At 39.0% G+C, this 12,335-nt stretch overlaps 1 protein-coding gene across 1 annotated transcript in view; it reads right to left on the reverse strand.

The window, feature by feature from the left end:
- LOC110168199 (intermembrane lipid transfer protein VPS13C) overlaps window positions 1–12,335 on the reverse strand; it is a 183,368-nt gene that overhangs the window by 11,764 nt on the left and 159,269 nt on the right.

Raw genomic sequence — 12,335 nt, forward strand, 5'->3', positions numbered from 1 at the left:
ACTAAACAAAACATTAAAAAACTATATATTATTATGATTTTAGCTTGTGGAATCAAATATATACACTGGTTTGTGCATAGTTATTTTTATTTTTTTTCTTCAGAGTTCTCACTGAAGAAAGCTGGAGCATTAAATAAATAAATAAATAAAATAATACTCTATATCAGGGGTGTCAAATTCACAGAGGTCAAAAAAAAAAAAAAAAAAAAAAAAAAAAGGGACTAAGTCGTGGGCCAAACTAAATATTTATTGAAAAATGTCAACAACATCTGCATGTTTTCTCTTCTTTCAGGATATGTAATGTTGAACCTTTTCTGATTAAAATAAATGTTTAATAATAGTTTTGTTTAAATATTGAATCCAGAACAAACAAAATATAAAATAATAACAACATTTTAATCTCATCTGTAGCAGCTCAAATTTTTTCTAATTTCAAATTTGATATGATCTCGTGGGCCAAATATAATTATATCATGGGCCAAATTTTGCCCCCGGGCCTGAGTTTGACACATCTGTTCTATATTTTTCTATATTTTTTTTCTACAAGTATTTAATTAAGAAAAGTCAGTCAACATTTCATTTGGAATTGACAGTGTAACTTTGAGATCATGAGAAAAGACTTTAGTTTAGTTAGTTTTATTTTTTTATTAGTTTTTACTGTTACTAATTGGAATTTCATAGTTTTTATTTTAATTCAATGACAAAAAATCAACATCGAAATCAAGTGTAATCATAAATTGTGTATATTTTTGTGTTATTTTGTGCGTCCAACTATTTTAAGTGAAGTTATTTCTGCATCACATCACTAAAATAATCTAAACCGGGGGTGTCAAACATTCGGCCCCCGGGGGCCAGATCCGGCCCTCCAAGACCTTTAATCTGGCCCTCAGCTGATTTTCTACTAAAATATTTTAACTATATTTTCTATTAAAATCTTGTTAATTTTCTGTGGTGTTTATCACAGCAGCGTCTCCAGCGTCTCTGTACGTGGCCCCTCCCACCAGAGCAGCACAAATGAAGACTTGTCTCTTTCCAAACGCTCTTAAAGGACGATCGTTTTGACTGTTGACCGTGACACCCTCATCAACAAAATGTCCAACATGAGAAAAGTGGAGCCGAGTGCAGGATTATCCAAGAAAAATGGATTTATTCCTATTTCCATACAAGTTCATGTTAAAACATTGTGTTGAAATTACATTTTTCTTAAAGTTTCAGGTTGTTCATAATATTATAATATTTTGTAAAAGAAAGAGTTCATCAATTAAAAAAGATTTCTGTAATAGATTTGTGTTTCTCTGCACAAATATTTGAACTTATTGTTATTTTTGGGGTTTATATGACATGAGTTTTCTGATCCGGCCCCTTTGGGATCAAAGTCGGTTGGATACGACCCCCGGACCAAAATGAGTTTGACACCCCTGGTCTAAACTGACTGTATTTGATCACTTTTGTTTGTTTTGTCGTTTGTCTTTTCAAGATGTTTAACTCTCAACTGGATTTTTTACCATTAAAACTGTCACAAAATACATTTATACAATTACAATTATTTTGAGTGAGCGCTCCCTTAAATCAAGCCCGTCAGGTGTTAGTGGGTGAGAGCAGAAAAGAAAACGTCCCACAGTGTTTATTAGATTATTATTATTATTTTTTTATTATTAAAGAGTCGGTTTAAACATGTGACATCTGAGAAACACATTCATACAGACGCTCTTCTGCCCACAGCTGTGTCCACTGCACCGTTACATCTCACACAGGTTCAACAGTAAACTGAGAGTTATTTGGTTCCTTGTTTGAAGAAATGAAGTTCGAATATTCCGCAGTATGGCATTAAACGTGCCTGTATCCATGGAGACGCAATAAAACACATGTACTCTGGAATGGAATTAAATGTGTTCATCGGTTTATTTGAATACAGATGTTTTATTGCTCAAAACAACTTTCACGTGGACTCGTCTCGCCACAGATCTGACCTGTAACACTGGCCCGATGACGTCGCCCGCTTGTCTCCATGGAAACAGACACGTTAAAAGACACACAGGGTGAATCCGTGTGTCATTGGTTCGTTCGTTTTTCAAAATAAAACCTAAAATAAGAAAACGAAAAAAAAACAACAAAACAAAAAAACTATTTTCTTCATTATTTGTCTCCAAAACCAAATTGAAAAAAAAAGAAAAAAAAAAAGATAATGATTCGTTTTTTCAGTTTTTTGATTTTGTGTTTAAATGAAAAATGGAAAAAAATGGATAAAGGACGTTTCCCGTTTACGTGATTTAGATTGTGATGCTGGACTGAACCAGGACTGAACAAGGTCCAGGACCAGACGGGAACCAGAAAGGGACGGAGACCAGGACTTAGACCGGGAACAGGACCAGGATTGAGACCGGGACTGAGGCTGGGACTGAGACTGGGACTGAGACCGGGACTAGACAGGAACTGAGGCCAGGACCAGACCGTGATTGAGACCGGGACTGAGACCGGGACCAGACCGGTACTAGACAGGGACCAGAACCAGAACGGGACTAGACAGGGACCAGACCAGGAAAAGACTGGGACTAGACTGGGACTGAGACCGGAATGAGACCGGGACTGAGACCGGGACCAGACCGGTACTAGACAGGGACCAGACCAGGAAAAGACTGGGACTAGACCGGGACTGAGACCGAGACTGAGACCGGGACTGAGACCGGGCCTAGACAGGGACTGAGGCCAGGACCGGACCAGACCGTGATTGAGGCCGGGACTGAGACCGGGACTAGACAGGGACCAGACTGGTACTAGACAGGGACCAGACCGGGACTGAGACCGGGACTGAGACCGGGACTGAGACCGGGACTAGACAGGGACCAGACGAGGGCTGAAAACGGTTTAGTCCTGATTCAGTCCTGGTTCAGTCCTGGTTCAGTCCTGGTTCAGTCTTGGTTCAGTCCTGGTTCAGTCCTGGAAAGAAAAATGTTGTTTTTTTCATTTTCTTATTTTTATTTTGAAAAACAAACAAATGACACACGGATTAACTTAAATTTTTCTCTGTATTTCTTTATCGATGCAACAGTGCGTGAAAAGAGTTAAAGGCATCGGTGCGTTCGTGAGGCCAGAGGTCGACACAACCAGGGCAGTAATGGTACACATGTGGTACTTACAATTTTATATTTATTTTCTATATAATTTATTCATCAAATACATTAAAATAGTATAAGCATGCATATTTAATTGAAAATATATTTTATTGTCGCAAGCCGTTTTAACTGGGGCTTTTCTGTCCTACTGTACAAACCATGTATGTACCATTAGACCCAAAAGACAAGTATTAGCAGGTATTAGCTTATATTTGTTATATTTTATACAAATTACACACAAACATCGGGAAGGTGACAGAACTTTTTACAAATATATTGCTACTTTCTACGACTTAAAGGTCCTATATTATAGAAAACTGACCCTCGTGAGCTTTAAGTCGTGTTATAATCGTGTTTCCTCGTCAAAAACAGACCTGGAGTTGGGTTTTGTTTCATTCACACATGTTTAACGCACAATCCCTTCAGCTTTAGGCTTTACAGTTCTTCTCTCAAGCTGAAAACACTCTTGTGATGTCATGCGGTAATACAGGAAGTGCTCCATTGTGTTTTTAAAGTCCACACACCTTCCCTAGGGCTGGGGATCATTAAGAAGTTGCCGATATGATGCAAGCCTCGAAACTGCACTTTCAGTTCAATACGATATATTTCAAATCAATTCAATGAGTGCGTTTACATGCACATCAATAACCCGGTTATGATCGGGTTTTTTGAGTATCCCGGTTTCTTCATGGTGCATGTAAACGCAGTAACCCGGTTTCAGTAACCCGGTTATGGCAGTATCCTGGTTATTAGAAACCGGGTTACTGTAGCTGGTTTATTCCGAAAGTAACCGGGTTACTTGTGGCATGTAAACGCAGTATCCTGGTTACTGCAACATAAAGTTGAGTGCGCATGCGTCCAAAAGACACTTTCCAGCCTTTCACCACAACAGTAGCGACATAAATAAATTGACCAACATAAATAAAGTGACCAAACGAGTGAAATGACTGTAAAATAAAGAGCTGCGCTAAACCTGCACACGTACAATCTGCACTCGTACAACCTGCACTCGTGTGACGCTGAAAAGCTAAAACATGAACTATCTCCTACGATACACGCACAGAACAACCCTCACCATCATCAGCACCTCTTCTGTCACAAAAGGAAAACACATAATCCACAGAGTCGTGTCATTTAGCCCAAAAGAAGCGGCACAAGGAGCGAGTTGTTTTTATCGCCGCTATCAGTTTATGCTAATTAGCCAAGCAGTCTTAAGTTTTGTTTCTGTAAAACGTAAACAAATGTGATCAGACCTGAATGATCTGATCAAACGGGCTGATGTGTCTATAGTGGTTCTGGTTTATGTGTTGTAAAGTTGAGTTTATTTATGCAGAAGATTTTAATGAAGAATCTGCACAGTGGATTGTGGGAGATCTCGTAGCTCCTTAGCTTCTTATGCTAAAGGAGCTCACGGTTTGTATTTTTTCCTGGTTTATGAAATTGATTTAAGTTAATTTTTGTGCTTGCACATTTGTAAGATTATGTCAAGAAACCGGGACACTCCATTTGATCATGTACACGCGGATATGAGTGTCCCTGTTTCTCAGTGCGCATGTAAACGCAGTAACACGAACACTGACATAACCGGGATATGGATAATAACCGGGTTATTGATGTGCATGTGTACACACTCAATATGATTCAATAAAAAATAAAGGCTAAATCATGACTGTGGCACTAAAAGTCTTTGCTAAACCACGTCTTGTGTCCATTTTAATCATCAAAACACAGAAAATGTGTCGCATCAATGAGTTTCCTTCCACTGAACAAGCAATAAAACTGTAGCTGTAACAAAATATTTGAGTAAAATATACCAAAAAATACTCTTGGTGATTTATTTTCAGGGTTCCCAAGGTCATGGGAATCCTGGAAAAGTCATGGAAATTGAAAATGTCATTTTCAAGGCGTGGAAAAGTCATGGAATTTCAGTATCTCTTTCACAAAACTCCAGTGTTCCGTTAAGTTCTCATTAGACTATTATGATTATTTCTGAACGTCTGCGCCTTTTGTTTTTTAAAAGAGACAACAATAAATGCACTGACATGATTTTGAAAGTTAAAAAACTATAATCCCAAACCATAAAGTGAGTGGAAAGAATTAACATTTCATATTTAACCCAAAAATATGATCAGTTCTACACATGTAGGTGCTGTAAAGTCATGGAAAATTCACTTCAGGTCATGAAAAAGTCTGGGAAGTTTAGAAATTTTGTCAGGGAAAAAGAATGGGAAGCCTGAATATTGTTACCGCAGCTTCTGATATCGATACTGCATCATCACATTAAACGATATTGATATTTTGATATTTTTGCACACGTCTTCCCTTCACAAGAATCATTTGGATCATCTTTACTGAACTAAAGCTGTTGAGTAAACTTAAAAACTACTTCTTCATGACATCACAAGGTGGAACAGAGCATTTTGAGCTTTAGAGATGTAGACAGACTAAGAATAAAGTGTCACTCAAACATGTGTGAATGAAACAGAACAAAATACAACTCCAGATCCGTTTGTGACGAGGAAACTGCATTATAACACAGATCAGAAAATAGAGTAATATAGGTCCTTTAAATGTCAAAATGCATTGTAAAAATCAACTTTGGTCAAATAAAAGCATATGAAATTAAAAAATCACTATAAAAATAAAATGCAGAGATGTTATTTTGTGGAAAAATAAACTTAAAGCTGCATTGGGCAACTTTTCCGGTAGAGGCTCCGTCAAACTCTCTTCTCCGTGGACATGTTATTATTTGTCTGGAATGTTTCACAGTGTGGCTTTAAACCTTTCTATCCTTCATGGAAACCAAACTAGATCAAGTTACAGGTCAGATCTGTGGAGAGGCGACCCCGCTCACAGTCAGAGTGTTTGTTTTTTTGGATTTTTGAGCTATAAAACCACCTGGAATTGGATAAATGTTTAATGTCACACTGTGGGACATTCTAAGCAGAGCAATGATGTGTCCATAGAAACGAGCAGGCGACGGACGCCCAACCCGGAAAGCTACACAGTGCAGCTTTAAAGTGTAATTATAAGTCTGAGGTATGAAAAGATTTGGACGTACTTCAGAGAGACCTGAATCTGCAGCTGTGCAAAAGGAGACAGAGCAAAAACAGGCAAAAAACACAGGAGGAACAAGACTTCAGCGGCTACGATTATGAGATTTTAAGGAGAGAGAATTGATACTTTGCAGTGACATCGCGCTGGGGGTGCTTTACATGTGTATCTATTCGCAAAATGTTCAGCAGTTACCAAATAAGTCGCTTCTTTCTGGTCAGATTATGTAAAAATAAAGCTCTGTTTAAAGGGCCGATCTGAAGTAAAATAACTCTTTTCACATTGTATCTTCTGCACATATAGGCGAGTTTCATTGTTGACAAAAGCGTGCGTTGCATGCTGGGAATTATTATGGTCGGCGGCAAGAAACACTAATTCAACATGACGGATGGAGCGAGAAAGCACGTAAAGGGTATTGATCCCGGTTATTTATCCACTCTAACGGCAGAGGACCGAAGACCATTTGACCAGAAATTGGTCATAAGCATCGACGGACGACAAATCACCCTTTTCAACCCCGACAAAAGGTGAAACCAAACCAAATTTCTGGTCAGAATCGCCAACAACCTGGACAAATATTCACTTGGGCGATATCCACAATGACTTGGTGGAAACTCCTGGGCCATTCACAGCAGAAAAGATGAAAACCTCCAAGAGTCTCGATGTGTTGTTGAACTTGTTGGAGTCCACGGTTTGTTAGGATCTTCTACGTTTGCTCTGCGAATGTTTGAAAGTCGTTTAATTCACCGTTAGCGGTTCTTTTCACTCAGAACACGAAAAAGACATTTTCCTTCTTCCGTGCTTCTATTTGTGCATCCGATAATGCAGCAGGAATTTACCATTATCGGGGATAAATACGCGAGGTTACGCACTGTGTTTGACGCTACCGTGTTTCTTGCCTCCAACTAAAATATTTCCCAGCAGCAACACGGGCTTTTAATAACAATGACGTCAGCTGAAACTCGCCTATACAAGCACAATTTAGGTTTTGGAACGTCCATTACACAATAGTTCTTAAATCTTACTGATTTCTTGGAGACAGTCACAGACCAGGAACTATTAAAGTCCGACTATTGCTCCTCCCCCCGCCTGTACTGAGAAAGCACAGGCTCCGCCCTCCAAACGTGACGTAGTCTCTGAGTGAGCCGCCCTTCCTCCGCCATCTCAGGGAGGGAGGGAGACAGACGTGACCCTGATAGCGACAGGAATAAACTTTTATTCATCATGGAGATACAGCGCGTTCAGCCGCATGTGTTGGACCCGGAATTGGACGAGGACTTTGAGGAGCACGAAGCTCAAGCACCGCGTCCACATCAGCTGAACATTACTGATTGGTAAAGTATTAATAAACACGAGCAGTAGTGAAGGGCGAATGAGTCGGAGCTCCGGAGGACGTCTCGTTCTTTCTGAAACAAATTGCTCCGGAGCTCTGCCTCAGAGCTCAACTCGCAGCAGCTGCTCATGTGACCAAAGTGTGGAAGTGTCGTCCCTCCCCCGACTGCTTCGCTCTGCGTGTCAGTCGATTCAGTGTATCGAAGCGTTTCATTGGCTCAGTGAATGTTCCGCTCTGTGATTGGTTCAGAGCTTCAGAGTGTTCAGTGCACTTCCGTGGTTTGACAAGAGCTAAACTGCTACTGTATAAAAGATGCTCCAATATTTCTTTAAAATGTTGGTAGTGAGGAGGATTGTGTGACGTTAGTGGTGATTTTGGCGACTTTTGACATTTGTTTCATTTTCGTTGGCATCTACAAGTGGAAAAAAGCGATCTATGGTTTGGGATCACTTTGACCTAATTCCACCAACAAGGAAACACCTGTTTTCTTATTTACAGCTGCTGTTTATGTTGCTCTTTACATATTATTTTAAATCATTATTATTTTTGTTGTTATTGTTAGGTACGGTGTCGCTTTGCACACAAGTTTTGTCTTACACAAACAATACTTCATCGATGTTGAGACACCTGTGTGCCAATGGTTAAATTTGTCCACTAGAGGTCAGTGTTTCTCCGAGGCCTCAGACACGTCCAACCATTTGAGACAATATTGCGACTGAGGTGTTAATGCTTCACGAGGCTCCATTTGCCCATTCGCGCACTAGTAGATAAACGTATTATATCGTGTACGCTGCGGTCGGGGCGGAGGCGGTGGAGGGGAAGCGTTTTCTGCTATGTCAAACGCGTCATAGGTGTATCTGCCGCGTCGTCGTTGTAGCAGCTTTAGTTCGTTGTCACGTGGGAGGGTGGCAGAAACACGCTGCAATTTGTAAAAAAAAAAAAAAAACGCCGGATCAATCTAAAAACCACTTCGGTGACAAATACAAGGCCCACACATCACTCTTAGAAGGTAGAAAGCTCTGAAAAGTTGATTTTGCATGAGATGGGCCCTTTAAAGTCTAACTCGAGTAGCAGAGCTTCGGACAGAGCAGTGCCTTCAGTTTGCGTCACACCCCGGGAGAATGAGCTGCAAAGTATCAATACATTTTTAAAAAAATTATAAAAATGTAAAAAAAATCTGGTGCTTTCGTGTATTAAAGGTCCTGTAAATGATTTTGTCCCATGTATTTGAGTAAAATGCGTCTTGTCCCAGTACAGATTTATTGTTTAAGCAGCTCTTGAACTCAAAATAAAATCTGCGAGTTTTTGTCAAAGAGTTTTACAGTCAGAGAATCAGAAAGTGCACTATTAGCATTAGAGTGCATCATTTGCCCCAGTGTCAGAAATTCAACTTGTACCCAATTTTAAAATGTGACAATACCAACAATACCGAGTTTCCAGAAAGGATAAGGAGGTTATTACAGAAAAACAGATTTTTCAGCTCAGATTTAAAGGTTGTAGAGAGGATTTTTTAAGGAAAGTGAAATACAGCGGCAGTCCTTTTTCAAATGTTGTGCATGTGTGACACCACTTTCCTCCTCCACAGCCTCAGTAGAAACACCTCCTCCCGCCTCTTTACTCTAGAAATCACGCTTGTTTACAGCCCGTGCGTGTTCAGATTTCCTGTTGAAATTATCTGTCTAGAAATAATTTAGCGACCGACGAGTCAGTTTTTAGACCCTTTATCTGCTTCATTTGCGCAATCACTGGAAGAAATCTCCAAGAATCACCTCAGTTTGGCTTTGCTCCTTTTCCCCTTCTCTTCTTTCAGCGACCTCGAGAACTGGTCGTGGATTCTCGTCCGCCATCGCAACAAACTTTGTGCGAACGGCGAGGAAGCTACAGTTTGAAAAAGCCTCTAAGAACCGCCGCATAAACCACGTAATCCCCGCGCATCAGAGTCAGTTACACTAGAAACGTAGGGAGTTTGATTGACAACCTAACAGCCAATAGAAAATGAGGCAGCCTCGTTTTCTATTGGCGGATGTTTATCTGGCCTCACTACGTCCACAGTTGATAGATTTTCATTCTTTTTTTTTTTTTTTTGGTCATCATAATTACAAGGCTGCTGCGTCTCTGTAATGGTATTTTAAACTTTCATTGACAATTTGAAATAAAAAAAAAATCCTCCATAAAACCTTTAAGGCTTCCACAGGCACTAAACTTCAGAGGTTTGGTGGACCCAGTAAACATCAATAGAACTTCATGAAATTTCTCACAGAAGTTTACTTGGACAAGTGTAAAAAATTTATACTAGGTACAGATTGATTTTCCAAATGTTTTCAAAAAAATCGGTCAAATGATGCACCCTAATTAGCATGCTAGTTGTTGTCAGAATTACTGTGAGAACAAAACATTGGTCACTGAAAGTTGAGAAAAGTGCTTATAAACTCATCGTGGTGAATCTTTGGACCATGGCACCTGTTTAAAATCAACCAGTTATTTTTTTTTTACATTTTTAAGGCAGTAAAAATCAGATACAGCACCTTTAATGTTTTTAATTTAAATATATTTTTAGTCAGATGTGTAACTAAAACATAACGCAATGGAAATTCTGTCAAATACAGTAACACTGCATTGACACTTTACATTACGGTATGTTTAATGGCCATGTTATTTACACATTCTGACTATATCCACAAGTAAAAATTGAAAAAAATAAATAGCAAGCACTTTACCAAATACTGAAGGTTTTTGAATTTTATATTTTAACTTTTTTTAAATTTTATTTTCACAAGATAAAACTGCATTTTTGTTGCACTAGTTACAGCAGATTATTAGTGACTATATTTATTTAAACTAAAAGTACACGTGCTGCTTCATACATTTCTAGTTTGGTCACTTTAAAATATATAAAAAATGTAGATAAACTGGAATTAAAAAGTGTCCAAATAAAAAGGGTAAAAGGTAAAAGTGAGAGTGCAGCCGCAGTGTCTTGTTCGACCTGTAGGGGGCGTGCCTGAGTGTGCGGTGTCTCTGTTACATTAGATTAAACACAGACAAACAAACAGTCTTTAATTAAGACAAATGCATCTGGTAAATGAGCTCAGAGAAAGTTCACTCCTGATCAGGCTGCGGCGAGGAGAGACGGAGAAAAAGAGAAACAGAAAGAAAGAGAGAGGAGGGTTAGAAAAGGGTTAATTAAAGCTGTGCACACACTAAAATAAAACAGAAAAAACTGAAGATGTGATTTGTGCCCTATTGTCTGTCATTGTTAAAGCTCATAGACTGTAAAAGAAGTGGACTAAGGGAGCGGCTCCAGTCAAATGAAGCTCATCGAGGCTGCAGTGACAGGAGCGAATTTGGAGCCAACTTTCATATTAGGAATTGATTAACGGAAAAAATAGTAAAATAAAAACACCAGGATCATGTAGAGCGGGTTAATACTAGAGATGCAACGATATCGGACACGTGTTTGGTCGATACATGTGTCGATGTGCTTCTCCATGTGTGGTGTGTTGTCATTTATTTTGGTCCGATACGTCCTCAGCTACATAGAGACTTACAGCTGAAATATTCTAACAGAGGAGGATTTTATCTTTCAGTCACTTTTTATTTTACGTTGATAGACCCAGGAATGACAAAGATGTTAACTTTTAAATACTTTAGAATTGCGCTTGGCTTTAATCATCGGCTTTAATCAACTCACTTCTCGGGTTCTTTTCAAAGACAATATAGTAAAGTGTATTTACCTCGTCTTTGAAAAGAACGCAAGAAGTTAAAGTACATAAGAAGACAAATCACAGACAGGATAAATGGTTTAATCAAATGTGCTTGTTTACACACCCGCGATGCGACTCTCGATATACGCGATCTATTTCTCAGAGTCTGTTTCATAAGTTTTACTCAGAAAATGGTCCGTTAAGACATTTCTATGTAAAAAATATAGTTTTAGTGTTCAGAAAGAGGATGTTAGAGTGTGTTAGTGTGTGTAAAAAGAGCAGGTGAGTGCGGGAGGAGCTGCTGCTGGAGACGAGGCAGAGCAGCACCGACACACGAGTCTGTGCGAACGCAGCGACACTCAGGAGGAAAATAAAATAAATCATCATCAAAGTAGAGTGGACTGGCTATATTATAAAATATAAAACAGCCTGAGAAAGCTCTGTTCTTATTTTCACTAAATAAAAATGCTATAAATCACCAAATGAACGAAATGAACTAAAACATAAAATGTTTCATGAACATCAGATTGTTATTACGTATTTTTTGGACTATAAGTTGTACTTTTTTTCATGGTTTGGGTGTTTCCTGTGACTTATACTCCGGTGCGACTTATATATTGTCAGAATAATTTTATTATCCCATATTTGCTAAATACTTGTGTGATATTCTATGCCTATGAGTTAACCATTTATGTACTACAATTCTTTGATTTATAATGTACCAATCACTTGTATGAAAATGAATAACCTCTGTGTGTTTGACAACTGTGTGCAGTGTCCTGTCGCTCTAGTGAACCTCCAGATGATTCCTCACATGAAGCCAACTCCCACTGTCACACATGAAGAGTTATGATGGTGTCTGACCTAAGGCACCTCCTGATTGTTAATCATGTTTTATGTGTTTATACTATGCATAGCTGCACCAGTTTCTTATTATGTCTTTGCTGTTTCCCCTTCCCCTTGAGAATTATCATTCTGTAACTAGGGCCTCCTAATGAAATAAAAAGAGGAGAACGGCCTTGAGTCATCAGAACGTGTGGAGACTGTTGGTTTTGATGCCCACTCTCTGCCCGTTCTCCTCGCGAGTAAAACTGAATTAATCTCTTGTCTTTCTTCTTGTTTACAATGTTTAGA

The sequence above is a fragment of the Boleophthalmus pectinirostris genome, unplaced genomic scaffold (assembly GCF_026225935.1).
Source record: "Boleophthalmus pectinirostris isolate CB_2022bp ecotype Guang Dong unplaced genomic scaffold, ASM2622593v1 HiC_scaffold_19, whole genome shotgun sequence".
NCBI lineage: Eukaryota > Metazoa > Chordata > Actinopteri > Gobiiformes > Gobiidae > Boleophthalmus > Boleophthalmus pectinirostris.